Source organism: Silene latifolia, chromosome 3 (genome assembly GCF_048544455.1).
Source record: "Silene latifolia isolate original U9 population chromosome 3, ASM4854445v1, whole genome shotgun sequence".
Lineage (NCBI taxonomy): Eukaryota > Viridiplantae > Streptophyta > Magnoliopsida > Caryophyllales > Caryophyllaceae > Silene > Silene latifolia.
Genome location: NC_133528.1, coordinates 105,978,429 through 105,993,924, shown reverse-complemented (window position 1 = coordinate 105,993,924; position 15,496 = coordinate 105,978,429). Strand labels below are relative to the sequence as shown.

The following is a 15,496-nucleotide window of genomic DNA, read 5'->3' as shown; positions in this document are numbered from 1 at the left end:
TCTCATTGTTGAGTAAATTTTCTTACTCTTCGGATAGAGTATCTTGAAGGTTATCCACTTTCTTCTTCCATATGAGTGGTGATTCTTTACCCATAACTTGATCTTTGCATTGAGATGCTAACTTCTTCCTATCACTTTCTTGGCTATAATGATCAATCTTGAAACATGGCTCATGTAATTGGGGAGCTCTCATTGTTTTGTTAAGGTTGAAAGTGATTGTATCATCCCCCACTTCAAGTGTGAGCTCTCCATGTTTTACATCAATTACCGCTCCCGCGGTGTGCAAGAAAGGTTTTCCTAAAATGATAGGAATGTTGGAATCCTCCTCCATGTCTACAATAACAAAGTCTACCGGAATGAAGAATTTGCCAATTCTTACGGGCACATCCTCCCATACTCTTAAAGGTATCTTTGTTGATCGATCTGCCATTTGAAGTGTAATGTTGGTGCACTTGAGTTCTCCCATTCCTAGCCTCTTTCACACCGAGTATGGCATGACACTTACACTTGCTCCAAGGTCACATAATGCTTTGTTGATTGTAGTGTCGCCAATGGTGCATGGAATAGAGAAACTTCCCGGATATTTGAGTTTTGGAGGGGAACTCCCTTGTAGAATAGCACTACTCACTTTGGTAAAGGCAATAGTCTCTTGCTTCGGGATGGATTTCTTCTTGGTAAGAATGTCTTTCATGTATTTTGCATAGGCCGGAACATGATTGATCAATTCCGTGAATGGGATTGAGACTTCTAAGTTCTTCACAATCTCCATGAACTTTCCAAGTTGTTCATCAAACTTAGACTTAGCTTGACGACTTGGGAATGGAAGTCTAATCACAATAGGCTCTTTTTCCTTAGCCTTCCCTTCATTCTTCTTCTTTGAAGCTTCATGGGTGGTGGGTTCTTCTTCCTTAGAGTTCTCCACAACTCTTTTCTTGTCACTAGCATCCTCAACATCTTCATCAATTGGCCTCTTCGGCCCTTCATATCTTTTACCACTCCTCAAATGGATGGCACTCACAGTCTCATGTCTTGGAGGATTACTTTGAGGTGGTAATTGCCCCTTTTGTCTTTGAGAGCTAGAAGATGCTAATTGAGACATTTGGGTTTCTAGCATCTTGGTGTAGGCTGGTATGTTGTTGATGGTGATGTCTTTGGTTTGGCTATCTTTTTGCATTTGGGTTAAAAATTCTTATTGATTCTTTTGGATTTGGAGGACCGTTTTTTGAACATCAAAACTTTGGTCATTGGGTTGATTGTAAGAAGGTTGATTTTGATAACCTTGGCTTTGGTTGTAAAAGGGTCTTTGAGCTTGATTTCTCATTGGAGGTGGGGTGTATGTTGGTTGAGGTTTTTGAACATTTTGGCTCTTGTATGAAAGATTTGGATCGAATTTGGTATTCTCATTGTAATAGTTGGAATAAGGGGTGCCACTCTTGTATGCTGGGAAAGCATTCACTTGTTCCCCTACATTCACTTTGGTCATGTCCCAAAGTTCCATAGCTCTCACATACTCCACTTAGAATTGAGGATGATGCCACCATAGCATTAACATGTTGTTTGGGTGATTTGGAAGCTTCATCAAGCTTAGCCACGGCCTTCTCAAACTTCAAATTGATGGTGTCAATATGAGCACTTAGTTGAGCACCCAATTGTGTGATATAATCTACCTCATGCTTTCCTCCTCTAGTAGCCTTTCGAGGCCTACTATATTGTGCATTATGAACCGCCATCTCTTCGATTTTGGCCCATGTTTGATTGTCATCAACTTCGGTGAACATTCCATTGGATCCCATATTGAGAATGTTGTGGGAATCTTCACATAGACCATTCCAAAATTGTGGCACAAGGAACCACTCGCTAAGTCCATGGTTTGGACAAGAATGACAAGTGTCCTTAAATCTCTCCCATGCTTCATACAATGATTCCTCATCTCTTTGCTTGAACCCAGTGATTTGGGCTCTCAACATGTTAGTCTTCTCCGGAGGATAGAATTTCTTGTAGAAAGCAAGTGATAACTTCTTCCATGAATCTATACTAAGGGTAGCCTTGTCTAGGCTCTTCAACCATTGCTTTGCAGTACCGGTCAAAGAAAAAGGAAATAATACCCATCGGATTTGGTCTTGAGTAACTCCGGCTTGAGAAATCGCATCACAATAGTCACAAAAAGTCTCCATATGTGAATGAGGATCTTCACTAGGCATACCTCCAAATTGACTTCTCTCAACTAGTTGTATGAATGCGGATTTGGCAATTAAATTACCGGTTAAATGTGGTGGTGTAGGAGTACCATTTGGTAGATTCTCCTCGGTTGGTACGGAATGTGATGAAAATTTAGGCATTGTGGGTTGATTTTGTGATGGGTTTTATATTGGGTTGTCCTCTCCTTCTCTTGCAAAAGGGTTGGTACACTCAATGTTATTTGGTTGAATGTTCACAATCTCTCCAATACCTACAACTCTTGAAGTACCTCTAGCAACTCTTCTATTGTTGGTTAAGTTCCTTTCAATTTCAAGATCAATAGGTAATGGATTACCTTGTGATCTCCTAGTCATGCAAAATATCAAACAACTCGAAAACAATTAGAACAACCTTGAGGATATTTACTTCCCAAAGGTAAAGAAAGACACAACTAAAAACAATTAATGAAAATCAAATCAATTTAACACCGTCCCCGGCAAAGGCGCTATTTTTGGTCCGGTTAAAACTCGTCGTCAAAAGCTACCAACCAAAACAATATTTATAATTTCACAAACTACTCTTATCAAAGAGGCAAGTAAAGGTTGGATCCCAAAGGACGGGTATTGATGTAGGATTCTCAATTACAAGTAGCTATGTCTAAGGGTGTCACAATTTGGGTTGAGATGAAGTTGGTCTAAACTAATTAACAAAATAAAAGTAAAGTAAGGAAAACAAGCAAGGTAATTAAAAGGAGATGTTAACAATTGATTAAAAGCACTAGGGTGTCATGGGTTCATAGGAGATTCATGGGAGTTGATCATCCAAACATGTTCTCAATTATATAGCAAGCACTTATTGTTGTGATGGGATCGAGTTAGTGTATATCTTACAATCCCTAAGAAGGTTTGGGTCCCGGAGCCGAATCGATTAGATTGTACAACACCTACAAGTCGATTTAATCCTTCCTATCCAACTATATGCATGGTCTAATGAGGCTCGAGTTGGTGTATAAGCTTACAAGCATCATTGAAGAGATATAGGTGATGGATAAAAAAATGCAAGGATTCATAGGCTCGCATTTCATCAAACATAACATGTGCATAAGTTGAAATCACAACAAGCAAGCAATTTAATTATGAAAACATATTAGATTAAGCATGAATCAATCCCCATGTTTGTTTCCCCTAATTCCCCATTAACCCTAGCTAAGAAAATTACTCACTTATGATCAAGTTTAGCATGCTAATAAGGTTGCCAATCATACTAACAAAGCAAAACACGATGAATAAATGAAGGTGAATAACAATAATTTAAACAAGATTAAAAGAAAATTATACCTATGAAGATGATTCCAAATAATAAAGTAAAGAATAATAGAAGTACTTGATGATTGATGGAAGGTTGTCAATTCTCCAAATAAACCCAAATAATCTTCTAATTACCCCAAAATAAAGGAAGAACAATAGAGAAATTAAGGAAACATTAAGATGTGATTAATATTGAGAAATTGTATTACAACTAAATTAAGATGATTAAGAATAGACTAAGAGAGCATAAGAGTTGATTAAGGAATTATTAAGAGCATGCTAATCTAGGTAGTACAATGGGGTATTTATACTAAAGATTAGGTACAAGGATTAGGGTTACTAAGGGCTTAAATGACTATTAAGACCCTAAGAAAAGTTGAGGAAATGCTACTCCCGAGGGAAATGAGCGGATCCTCCTTGCTAGTCCTGCCTTGGTTCGCTCGTCCCGTGGTATGGCACGGGCTGTTCTGCCTTGTGATTCGCTCGGATCCTGGGAAAGACACTCGGCTCCTGGCGCTGCAAACCGCTCGTCCTGGGAACAAGACGCTCAGATCCTAGTGCTTTGAGCCGCTCGGATCGTGCTTGATCCGCTCGGTTTCCTGGACAGAGTGCTTTTCTTCTTTTGGTCCTTAAAAATCCGCTAGGATCATGTCGGGGATGCAAGGACCCTTTCATCATTGCCCATTCCCTTTATTATCTACTTAGGCCTCTAGTGTTAGTCTTCTCTTTAATGCTTGGTCATTGGATGCGATCCATTTAGCTCCATTTCGCCTCATAAATACAAGATTAGCAATCCTTTCCTACCAAGGAGACAAAACCTCAAAGAATATGCAAAATGGGAAACTAAAGATAGTAAATGACCCAAATAAGTGCTATAAAGCATAGTAACGAGGTTAATTCGGGGACTAAATGTGCTCAAATATGAGTCACATCACACTGCTTTACTACGATTCCACCATAACCCACCTTTCCTTTCAAGTAGTGAGCAGCTTGATCTACTTGCATCTCCTCAGGGCCGTTCAACAGTTCAAAGAGGTTGTCAAACTCCCTACACCAATCTCCTATCAAAGACGGTTCACCAAGTCCATCGTACTTCATCGGATTATGACGGGCAATGGCATCACTCATCTTGGCAGGATCCATCGTTGAAGCCTTCGATTTCAACACATCAGTCAAAGCATCGTTAGTTGCAATGAGCCTATCAATCTCTTCTTGTGACATGGCTGTGGATGTAGCTCTTATTGGTGCCATTTGGGTTCTAATAAGAATAAAGAAGAAACATTAGTTTACGTTCTAAAGAAGTTTGTAGTATAAGGTAGAAGATAAAATTCCTGCATACAAAAGAATGTGGGATTGGTCAAGCTGGCCTTGCCCGACCAACCACCGTGACACACGACACCACAGCCTCTCATGTCATTCCTCTTCCTTTTCTCAAATTAGTTATTCTTGATACATGTTTAGTCTTTAATTCATGCAATCTCATAATTCTATAGTTAAAGGTTCAGGGCAACACATACCACATATCTCTAGACATGAAATTTTACTAAACATGTAATTCACATATATGCAACCAATTCATACAAAGATGCAACAATTCGTGATTCATATATCTCATGCCACTTATGATATACCAACAAAATTTTCATGCGTAATCATGCTTTGAGTTAAAACAAGCTCAAAAACAATTTTCAACCACTGTATTGCCGTCATATAGGCCACACGCCTATTACCCTTCTTCCATCTCAAAATTTCTTACCTTTTGTTCTCATCCTGCAAATAAAATTAGTGCCTTTCACAACTTCAGGACATAATTAGACTCTTAAGGTAAAGCATTCACGCTAACTACCCTTCTCTCTTCTTAACCTTCCTCGAGGTGACCGACTCAAAACTGAAAAGGGTCAGATCAAGGACGTCTCCCTAACCTAGAAGAGGGCTCCTAAATAGTTTCTACCCCGGGTTCATTTTATTATACTTATCCTAAGTTCATTAAATTCATTTGTTTAGGCCTTAGGAACGTTCGCTCTGATACCACTTTGTAACACCCCCATTTATTTGAGAGCCTTTAGCAAGACATTCTCAAGTAAACAAAGGTGTTACCATCTAAGTTGCCTGAGGTAGTAAGTATAAAAGACAAACAATTACCAAGTACTTTAAGACGATATAAATTAAAGTGCCTCAAAGGGTTTTATTAAAAAATTCCAACGAGATAAATAAATATAACAAAGTACGTTTAAAACAACTTGGTTCGGTTTCAAACTCGTCGTCAAAAGCTACCAACCAAAACAAAATTTATAACTTTACAAACTACTCTTAGTAAAAAGGCAAGTAAAGGTCGGATCCCAGGGACGGCTATTGATGTAGGATTTTTAATTGTAAATGATCGTGTCTTAGGGTGTCACAATTTGGGGTTGAGGTAGGAGATCAAATAAAACTAATAAACAATAAAAACAAAGCAAGGTAAATAAAATGAGTTGTAAACAATTGATTAAAAGCACTAGGGTGTCATGGGTTCGTAGGGGATTCATGGGAGTTGATCATACAAACATATTATTAATTATAAGCAAGCACTTATTATTGTGATGGGATCGAGTTGGTGTATAAGCTTACAATCCCTAGGAAGGTATGGGTCCCTGAGTCGAATCGATTAGATTGTACAACACCTAGAAGTCGACTTAATCCTTCCTATCCAACTATATGGATGGTTTAATGAGGCTCGAGTTGGTGTAGAAGCTTAAAAGCCTCATTAAAAAGATAGGTGATGGATAAAAAAAATGCAAGGATTCATAGGCTCGCATTTCATCAAACATAACATGTGCATAAGTTGAAATCACAACAAGCAAGCAAATAAATTATGAATACATATTAGATTAAGCATGAATCATTCCCCATGTTGGTTTCTCCTAATTCCCCATTAACCCTAGCTAAGGAAACTACTCACTCATTATCAAGTTTAGCATGCTAACAAGGTTGTCAATCATATTAACAAAGTAAAACATGATGAACAAATGAAAATGATTAACAATAATTAAACAAGGGTTAAGAGAATTATACCTATGGAGATTCCAAAATAATAATGTAAAGAATAATAGAAGTACTTGATGATTGATGGAAGGTTGTCAATCTCCGAATAAAACCCAAATAATCTTCTAATTACCCAAAATAAAATGATGAACAATAGAGAAATTAAGAAAAGATTAAGATATGATTAATATTGATAAATTGTATTACAACTAAATTAAGACTAATTTGATGAGATTAAGAATGGATTATCTATTGATTAAGAGGTGATTCTAATCTAGGTAGTACAAATGGGTATTTATACTAAAGATTAGGTACAAAAATTAGGGTTACTAAGGGCTTAAATGACTATTGAAACCTTGAGAAAAGTTGAGGAAATGCTCCTCTCGAAGGAAATGAGCATATTCTCGTGCTAGTCCTGCCACGATCCGTGCGTCTTGAGCTGTGGCACGGGCTCTCTGACTTGCGATCCGAGCGGATTGCCTGGAAGACGTTCGGATTGCTGGGCTGTAAAACGCTCGTCTTGGCTGGAAGATGCCCGGATGTTGAGGATGGGAGACTCCCGGATTGTGCCTGATCCGCTCGGATTGCTGGGCAGACAACTCCTCTTCTTTTCCTCCTTAACAATCCGCAAGGATAATCTCGGGGATGCAAGGATCCTTTCATCATTGCCCATTCCACTTTATTATCTACTTAGGCCTCTAGTATTGGTCTTCTCTTTGTTGCTTGGTCATTAGATGCGATCAATTTAGCTCCATTTTGCCATGTAAATGCAAGGTTAGCACTCCTTTCCTACTAAGGGGACAAAACCTCAAAGAATATGCAAAATGGGAAACTAAAGATAGTAAATGACCCAATTATGCACTATAAAGCATGGGAACAAGGTTAATTCGGGGACTAAATGTGCTCAAATATGAGTCACATCAAACATCCCCAAACCGAACCTTTGCTCGTCCCGAGTAAAGAGGTGTCAAAAACTAGGACCCTTATTTAAACTAACCTACTAATATAGCCGATATGAGACAATTAGCGGGTCTCACTCCGCCCCTTCAACTCACAACAAGACAACCATGAGGTAGGATGCCTTCTTCCAAGGCAAGGTGGGTCTTGCCAAAATGGCGATACATCCAAGCATTAAGCACATAAAAGCAAGTAATGGATGCATCTACAAAAGAATGAAAAGCCACTTTCCTCATCTAAGTGGCAGAAATTATCTACAAGGGAAATAATCTAAGGGTACACACTCCATTATAGGTACAGTTTATTCAAGTTACTAAGCCTAGGAGGATACCAATAAATCACCTCCAAGTTGTGTCAAGCTAGGGTACCTTTGTCCACAATCGTTAAATGCTTTCGTCAAGAGTAGACTCCCTATGGTGTTAAAAACACTGGAGGATCGCGGAATTTCCCTTCTTGCCTAGACAAGAAGAAGGGCCGTCCCTTCTTCACCATGCATAAAAGTGGATTCAATGGATAAAGGGATCATTTATATTTGAGTTTCATATGGGAGTTTGCTTTTGTTATTGTTTTCCCCCCCAATTTCTTGTGGCATTTGACATTTGAGAACACTTTCTTTTTGCCATTTCTTTTGATGTTTGGCATTTCAATACTTGACAACTTTCAACTTTTTGCATTTTGTTTTGAACATTTTCAAAGTCACCTCAACTAGTAAGGAGGGTGCCTTTTATTTGAAGCATAGGAGTTCTTATTTTTGTACTCCTCTTTTCTTTAATGCAAATTGCAAACTTTTTCATTTCTTTTCATTGCTTGAACTCAAATTTGAACTATTTTTGTGCCCATTCCTTTTTTTGACAAAAATGTGGTAGAATATGGAAGATGGTTGCATGGCTTCAAAGGTCACCTTGGAATAAACGGTAGCCAAGGAGTTATCACGCCACAAGGTACTCTTGACTAGGCCTTAATCCATGGGTCAAAGGATACTAGCATGACACATCCTAAGGTGTTTTGCAAGCATTCTAGTAAGCAAAGTCTCAAGAAGAAAAAGTATCTACAAGGGCCTATATACACTTGTCAAGTGTCCCAAATAGATGTTTTCACAAAATTTTTCCTATAATGCAACTATATGCCATGATACAACTAACATTTATACAACCTAATGCATATGCTTCTACCAACTAGTATGCCATATAATCTAAATGCAACCCCTAAATTCACATTGGTATATAACACATCAATCAAAATAAAGCCACATAGTCATTAACATAAAGAGGAAAAAGGAGATGGGAAAGATCATACCATGCGGTCTTCATAATCCTCAAGTCTCGGATGTGGCGTAGTCGATCAATGTGAAAAAGGATAGACAAACAAACAAACAAGTATATATACAAAATATACAATTCTACACTATAAAGGAATGAACATGTTTTTGGTTTTTCAAATTTAAATTTTTATGGGTTTTTGTTTATGAAATAAAAAGACATGTTTTTGTATTTTTCAAAATTTTTCAATTTTTATAATTTTTGTTCTAAAAGTCAAGTTAGAATTTCCCATCCCCACACTAGTATGGACATTGTCTTCAATGGCCAATACGATAGGAAATTATGCAAGCTAATATGAGAATGCATGATTTCTATACTAAAATGCAATCTATATGACATATAAACAAGTGAATGCATTCTATACTATACTATATGATGCATGAATTTTTTTTTTGTTGGAGAGCACAATTTGAATTGACTCCCAATGCTTGTGCTTGAACTTCCCCAAACCAAGTAAGACACTATTGCTAGTGTAAAAATGGGGGAGTTCATGCACAAGTATACAATGCATGAAACTAGTTTGTCATTTTGGATTTTCAAGATGGGAACAATATAAGACACCTCAAAGGAACCTAGGTGGGAGTCCTCTAAGTGTTGCTAGGACTCAATACCAATGATCAAGATTAAATTAAAATGATATAAAGACAAAGCTAATAGGAGGTGTAGGAAACTCACAATGAGTTGTGATATCCTCCAAGAGCTTGTCAAACCTCAACTGTCGCTCATGGCGACATCCTCATCAGTATCATCGTCATCTTCATCATCCTCATTATCATCATCATCATCTACCTCCATGGACCCGGAGGCTTCACCATCATCTTCATCACTTGAGCTTTCCCTTTCTTCTTCCTCTTCTTCATGGCAAGAGTAGCTACCTTCCCCGCTCTAAACAACAATCACCTTCCCTTTAGTAGCTTCACCATCCAAGTTGGCACCTCTAGGGGCATTCGGGAAGAACACCTCCCTATCCGCCCAACTAGGCAAAGGACATGTAGGATCAAGGAGTCCTTGCCTAGCTAGATGAAGGAGGGGCGGATATTGAGCTCGATAGGCATTGACTCGGTCTTCATAAGCTTGCTTATGCATGTGTTGCAATAATTGAGTCAAATAGTCATTGCCTACCTCAACATTTGTGCCACTTGGTGTGAATTCTTGATATTTGATTGGATAAGGTGGAGTCACAATAGAGGAGGAGGAGGGCTCGGCATTAGTTTCCCTATGTTGTTGCATAATCATCTCGGCTTCACCGGAGAGGGGAAGAAGGTAGTTTGGACTTCGAACATTAAGGCGGCAAATCTTGCTTGGCAAGATGAAGGACTTAGCTTCCTTAGTGAGCCACTCAAATTTGTTGTCAAGATTATCGTTCTTGACCTAATGAAACTTGTTAATCATAGTGTCCAAATCAAGAAGGTTGCCACTTCTAACTGGTTTGTAAGTCTTCTCCTTGTTAAAATCCGGGTTGAAGTGTTTTGCCAACCATGTCACTAAGCCTCCATTAACGATAAAAGCCCCCCCCCCCCCTTTATCATGGTCAATTGTAAGCCACCGATCAATTAGGAGTTGAAGTATGTTGTATTCCTTGGTGAACTTTTTGTTGACATTCATTGTGGATTCAAGATAGACAAAGTCGAGCTCGGTAAAATGATTAGTACCCTTTCTTGCGATCAAAGTGTTACCCACAACCTTATGCTACACTCTTATGCCCGGATGGTGGACATAAAGAACATGACACTCATGAAAGGACTCAAATTTTCTTCGGTGATTGCTTTTCATAAAGATGCGGGATCATATTTCAAGGGTTTCTTCTCATAATGGGAATGCTCTACAAGACCAAACACTTTCCCAAACTCTTCCAAAGTCATCTTTCTATCCTTATTTTCAAGGCGGAATTCAACACTTTTCAAACCCAAGACATTAGTTACCTTAAATGAGCTTACAAACTCCATAGTAAAGGAGGGTAGGTCAACTCTTACATCTCAAAGATGGTAAGCAATTTCATAGACTCGAAAAAGTTCTTGGTCCTTTCAAGAACACCCAACTTATCTAAGGCATCTTGACAAATGAATTTGGTAGGCAAAATGGTTTTTCTAGCAAGGGATATAAAAGCTTTCATATGAGAATTGTTTGTGAAAATTACCTCCGGATAATCTTGTAGTTGTTCAATGACCGGAATAGGAGTAGTTTCCACCATAGGAGTAGCAACTTCTGTTGGAAATCTATATCTCATTATACAACATATTCTTATATGTTTCAAATTTATTTAGTCATAAAATAAATTCTAGATCTTATGCATGCAAACTAAAATAAATAAGAGAAGAAAACATTTTCTCACCATAATAATTTCGGTCATATTGGGCACCAACAATATCTCCTTCTTGTTAGTTCTTGAGCTTTCCATTAATGGATGAACATACATGACCTCAAAATAGAAGCCCTCCAATTAGTTGCACCCAAGACTATCCCTCAAAACCACAAACTAATATGTACTAGATATTTATATTGTGGTATACCTTAAAATTGATTACCAATACTCATATATTACATTAATAATTTTAGTAATCTCTTATGAACAAATTCAATCAAAAATTCATGTTTTGATGAAGGAGAAAGATGAACATGTGAGAGAGAATTTTTGCATGTCTTTCTAATGGTTGAGTGTGTAAAATAATAAAAGAACAAAACTCTCATTAAGAGAGCAAAACCACATGGTTTGTGGGTGAGAGGAGGACCAATATATGGTCCTTTACTTTTCATTCCTTTTGTTCTTTTCTAAATCTTAGACTTGTAAGACTAGGTGTAGGTTAGGTATCATTAGATTATTTTATCTCATAAAATAATTCACCCACTAACACCCATAACACTCATATTTCGGTCCATCTATATAAAATGGACTACCATTTTATTTTGTCAATTTGTCATTTGTCACACAATATGTCACATGTAGTATGATACATGTTACTAATTAATTAAATGCATATTTATCACATAAATATCATTTTATAAATTAATTAAATTACATTCAACAAATTGATTAGTGATACCTGATCACATAAATAAAATGGGTCATATAATTATAGTTCCCAATATCTTGTAATTATAATCAACCATTCATTCTTATCTTTATTGTTTCTCAAACAATAAACAATTTTAGTAATAAAGCATTTTATTTACTAAAATAAATCTTATTTAATCCCATTACAATAAGATATCAAAATTCTCTCTCACAAATTGAATTTATTCAATTTTAAGGAATTAATTAATCTGTATCGGTATACAATTAATTAACCTTTTCAATTAAGGGAATCGTCCTTTAGGTGTGACCTCAAGGGATCAACTGATCACCACCGTCGCACGACAGTAATGTCAAACTCTAGCCAGCCAATCATTACCGATATGTGTGGACCAGTTGACTATATATATATTATGTATCATCCCTTCCGCATTCTTGTAATGAGATTTAATAATGATATTTAAATCATGTGATCGCACTATTGTTGAGGACACATTTCCCAACAATCTCCCACTTGTCCTCGACAAGTGTGCGTCACCAATTCTCTTGTCCTATTACTATCTCCCACTCAATGCAAGGTGTCTTTCGGGTCGTACTTGCAAGTGATCATATCGAGAGTGGTTTCCTCGATCTGGAGAATAACTGATTGACCGGATTTATCTATCATAGATACCTTCCGAGCATGGCCACGCATTTCCAGTTCATTACTCCTCGAGTGGCCCTGAGATATTGTTTTAACCCTGACAAGGGGGTGGACAATTCCTATCGCACTTATTCCCTTCGACTAGCCACAGCCATTATAACCCAAAATATGCCCATTTGACCCCATTTACGAAGGTCGTAGTAACACAAATCAAAGTTAATCTGAAACGGTGCCATCTTAGGCGAACAGTCTTTAGTCAAAAGAATTGACTCATTAGAATACTATAGCAGCTCTCGCCACGACCAGGCTATATAAATTTGCCAGAACTCTATAAGCGGTTACTGCCCGACAAAGTGTTCCTAACAGTCTGCCTATGTGATCGACTAGTCATCTCACATGACTCTATGGCACTTGAACTTGCCATCAATCGCATCACACTCTAGTCACTTCGAGACGTCACCTCATACAAGCGACTATCGGCAAATACTATGTTAATCCGGGTTCACTTTAACGGGGTTCAATGTTGTCTCTACAACCCGTTTGGATGTAACAAAGTATAACAAAAGAGTTTTAAAGTAAAACTCGAACGACAAATGCGATTATCACATATGAATAGTCAATTCCTGATTACTATTTCATATTCTATAATCTAATTTGATCTTGAATGTAGTTGTTCATCTCAATTTAATTGAAATGACATGACTCATCATGTTTAGCCTTTGAGAAGGCTTTGGTTAGTAGGTTTTATCAACTTCTTGTACCTTACTCAACCTTACTACATACTCGTTTTCCTTTTTACAAAACTTTCTGAGTACTTGTCGAGATCCAATCAAGACATAGGCACTCTAGCCTAAGAATAGCTCCCACTGTTTTCACAGTGTGCGGGACTCATTCTCTTGCACATCTCATGATTGCAAGTGTACTCAATTTCCGTTATAATTATCTCTCATTCTTCTTTATTTCCTAGAACGATTCTAGAAAATCTATTTCTTAAATAACATAACCACAATGGTATCTTAACCATCCTAAAGTGTTTTGATTATGGTTTTGTCGGAAACCATGCGCAATCTCAATTGTCAATTGTCACTTGTGTAACACCCTTACACAAAATTGCATCATAAACACTTTGCATCATAGCCTTAATGCTTCTGCAAGCACTTAAGGGTAATCTTTATGGCTTACTTGGTAAAGATTACTTAAATTCGATTTTGAAAACAATTCATCATACTCAAAGCATATGAAGTGTTATACATCATTTCTTTTTAATTGATTCGGCAGCGGAAGCAAATGAAATCAATCAAATATGTTCAATTTAATTGAACTAGTCATGAATCTTATCAACATAAGACTTCTTACTGACGCTAATATCATGTGGATTTATCTTCATAAATCCGGATATTCAAGATGTATTATAATACTCCAAAAGTCTTAAATCATTCTCAATGATCAATATGTCATCCACATATCGGACTAATTAAAAATTCCGTAACACCCACTAAACTCCATGTATAAACAAAACTTCTCGACTTATCGAGAAATGTTTTATCACATGATCAAAATGTTGATTCCAACTCATTGATGTCCTACTTAAGATCCTCTCTTAAGTTTCACATTATCTTAGGATTGCAAGAATCTATAAAACTCATGACATGTATTGAATACATTCCTTCTATTGAAGAAGTGGGTTTTAGATTCACTTGATGTATGCATATCCTCATAATGAAACACAATCCCTAAGAAGATCCAAATAGACTTAATCATTTCAATTAGTGCAAAACCCTTTGCAACCAATCTTGCTTTGAAATATCTCTTTATTAGTGCAAAACTCTTTGTCACTAATCAAGCCTTTTTGTTTCGGATTTTCATGGCTCTAAGCCTTGTATTGAGTTGTGACTTAAACACTCTTATGTAAGTCATATGTTCATTACTTTCTAGAAGTAATCAACTTGAATCAAACAATTTCTTTTGTAAGTTTTTTTTTTTTGGTGAAATGTGAGTATGTATTATATATATATCAAAAAAACTTCCCCAATTACATCAAGAGCATATATGACAATGAAAGAACCAAATCAAAAACAACAAAACCAGGTATTTTCGAAACATCAATAGAAACCCAAACAATTCCGGATTTCCATTTCACTCATTCCAGCTCTACCCATACATCTCCGTCTAATGTGCAGCTGAACCATCTTCTTCATCCGCTCAACAATCACTGAAGGTCTCATCACATGAAGCTCAAGTCTCGCATGATTCCGCTGATCCCAGATTAAGTATCGGTAAGTCGTCAAAATCACAGCTAGAGCTTTCCATTTCATATTATTGCGATTTGTAGTCAGTAATTCATTCATTGTAGGCATTGATCGACCAATCCAATCCTCAACATCCTTTTGAATCGTTCTGCTATATTCACACTCAGTGAACAGATGAGATATTGTTTCAGATTGAGCATCACACAAAATACACCTGTCATCTTGACAGCACCCATACGCATAGAGTTTCGGCTTAATGTTAATACCCTCCTGCATAATGAGCCATGATATGAATGAAGCCTTAGGAATGTTCCAGTTATTCCAAACAATAGCAGTCCATTGTTGTTTCATATGATTTCCCAATAGCCAGTCATATCCATTCCCAATTGTGTACCCCTTCTGGTGAGGAGCCCATACATTGTCAATGAAGCCATCCTTAATCCTCTCCTTCACCTTACAAATACTCTTCCAAGTCCATGTAGAATCATTTGCTGGAGTATAGTCCTGCCATGAAGACCCTTTAAGGTACACACTATCAATCCATTTGATCCATAACCTGTCAGACTTCGTGTAAATCCAATTGACCAATTTACCAACAGAAGCTATATTCCAAGTACTGGCTCTCTTAATGCCTAATCCTCCTTCAGCTTTAGGCATAGTTACTCTATCCCAACCAACCAGAGGGACCCTATGATATTCAGTTGAGCTGTCCCAAAGGTAATTCCTACATATAGCCTCAACTCTTTTGATGGCAGCTTTAGGGATAACAAACATAGCAGCCCAATAGTTATATAGAGTATTCAACACAGAAT

At 37.3% G+C, this 15,496-nt stretch overlaps 1 non-coding gene across 1 annotated transcript; it reads left to right on the top strand.

The window, feature by feature from the left end:
• Positions 1-1,860: 1,860 nt before the first annotated feature.
• On the top strand, positions 1,861-1,967 carry LOC141650243 (small nucleolar RNA R71). The gene has a single exon (XR_012546287.1). It is a non-coding gene; the product is annotated as a small nucleolar RNA R71 (small nucleolar RNA).
• The last annotated feature ends 13,529 nt before the right edge of the window (positions 1,968-15,496 follow it).